The sequence below is a fragment of the Oncorhynchus gorbuscha genome, unplaced genomic scaffold (assembly GCF_021184085.1).
Source record: "Oncorhynchus gorbuscha isolate QuinsamMale2020 ecotype Even-year unplaced genomic scaffold, OgorEven_v1.0 Un_scaffold_2159, whole genome shotgun sequence".
In the NCBI taxonomy this organism is placed as follows: domain Eukaryota; kingdom Metazoa; phylum Chordata; class Actinopteri; order Salmoniformes; family Salmonidae; genus Oncorhynchus; species Oncorhynchus gorbuscha.
In genome coordinates, this window is record NW_025746739.1 from 2,501 (window position 1) to 5,000 (window position 2,500).

Genomic DNA, 2,500 nt, shown 5'->3' on the forward strand with positions numbered 1-2,500 from the left:
GCCGGTGTTCCTGACATGCATGCCCGCTATGGGAGCACCCTACTACGGCCCTCTAGCCGTGGGGGCCGGCCTGAGTGATTTATGGAAGGTTTAATTTTTTTCACTACCCAGTGTTCCTGACATGCATGCCCGCTATAGGAGCACCCTACTACGGCCCTCTAGCCGTGGGCGCCCTCATACATCCGTGTACCTGGTGATTGAAAACGTGCACCTGGGAACCCGAAAATTAAAATACTCTCCTAAATGCACTTTTCGGTCATTCTCATATTAATGTCATTCTCATATTAATGCCCACTCTGGCAACACCCTAGCACGGCCCTCTATCCGTGGGGGCCCTCCCTGAGTGCTTTATGGACACTTTTGTGACATTTCGGTGGATGAGGATTAGGATCTACCTCTGTGTGCCTGGTGATTGAAAACGTGCACCTGGGAACCCGAAAATTAAAATATGGTCCTAAATGCACCTGCCGGTGTTCCTGACATGCATGCCCGCTATGGGAGCACCCTACTACGGCCCTCTAGCCGTGGGGGCCGGCCTGAGTGATTTATGGAAGGTTTAATTTTTTTTCACTACCCAGTGTTCCTGACATGCATGCCCGCTATAGGAGCACCCTACTACGGCCCTCTAGCCGTGGGCGCCCTCATACATCCGTGTACCTGGTGATTGAAAACGTGCACCTGGGAACCCGAAAATTAAAATACTCTCCTAAATGCACTTTTCGGTCATTCTCATATTAATGCCCACTCTGGCAACACCCTAGCACGGCCCTCTATCCGTGGGGGCCCTCCCTGAGTGCTTTATGGACACTTTTGTGACATTTCGGTGGATGAGGATTAGGATCTACCTCTGTGTGCCTGGTGATTGAAAACGTGCACCTGGGAACCCGAAAATTAAAATATGGTCCTAAATGCACCTGCCGGTGTTCCTGACATGCATGCCCGCTATGGGAGCACCCTACTACGGCCCTCTAGCCGTGGGGGCCGGCCTGAGTGATTTATGGAAGGTTTAATTTTTTTCACTACCCAGTGTTCCTGACATGCATGCCCGCTATAGGAGCACCCTACTACGGCCCTCTAGCCGTGGGCGCCCTCATACATCCGTGTACCTGGTGATTGAAAACGTGCACCTGGGAACCCGAAAATTAAAATACTCTCCTAAATGCACTTTTCGGTCATTCTCATATTAATGCCCACTCTGGCAACACCCTAGCACGGCCCTCTATCCGTGGGGGCCCTCCCTGAGTGCTTTATGGACACTTTTGTGACATTTCGGTGGATGAGGATTAGGATCGGTGGATGAGGATTAGGATCTACCTCTGTGTGCCTGGTGATTGAAAACGTGCACCTGGGAACCCGAAAATTAAAATATGGTCCTAAATGCACCTGCCGGTGTTCCTGACATGCATGCCCGCTATGGGAGCACCCTACTACGGCCCTCTAGCCGTGGGGGCCGGCCTGAGTGATTTATGGAAGGTTTAATTTTTTTCACTACCCAGTGTTCCTGACATGCATGCCCGCTATAGGAGCACCCTACTACGGCCCTCTAGCCGTGGGCGCCCTCATACATCCGTGTACCTGGTGATTGAAAACGTGCACCTGGGAACCCGAAAATTAAAATACTCTCCTAAATGCACTTTTCGGTCATTCTCATATTAATGCCCACTCTGGCAACACCCTAGCACGGCCCTCTATCCGTGGGGGCCCTCCCTGAGTGCTTTATGGACACTTTTGTGACATTTCGGTGGATGAGGATTAGGATCTACCTCTGTGTGCCTGGTGATTGAAAACGTGCACCTGGGAACCCGAAAATTAAAATATGGTCCTAAATGCACCTGCCGGTGTTCCTGACATGCATGCCCGCTATGGGAGCACCCTACTACGGCCCTCTAGCCGTGGGGGCCGGCCTGAGTGATTTATGGAAGGTTTAATTTTTTTTCACTACCCAGTGTTCCTGACATGCATGCCCGCTATAGGAGCACCCTACTACGGCCCTCTAGCCGTGGGCGCCCTCATACATCCGTGTACCTGGTGATTGAAAACGTGCACCTGGGAACCCGAAAATTAAAATACTCTCCTAAATGCACTTTTCGGTCATTCTCATATTAATGCCCACTCTGGCAACACCCTAGCACGGCCCTCTATCCGTGGGGGCCCTCCCTGAGTGCTTTATGGACACTTTTGTGACATTTCGGTGGATGAGGATTAGGATCTACCTCTGTGTGCCTGGTGATTGAAAACGTGCACCTGGGAACCCGAAAATTAAAATATGGTCCTAAATGCACCTGCCGGTGTTCCTGACATGCATGCCCGCTATGGGAGCACCCTACTACGGCCCTCTAGCCGTGGGGGCCGGCCTGAGTGATTTATGGAAGGTTTAATTTTTTTTCACTACCCAGTGTTCCTGACATGCATGCCCGCTATAGGAGCACCCTACTACGGCCCTCTAGCCGTGGGCGCCCTCATACATCCGTGTACCTGGTGATTGAAAACGTGCACCTGG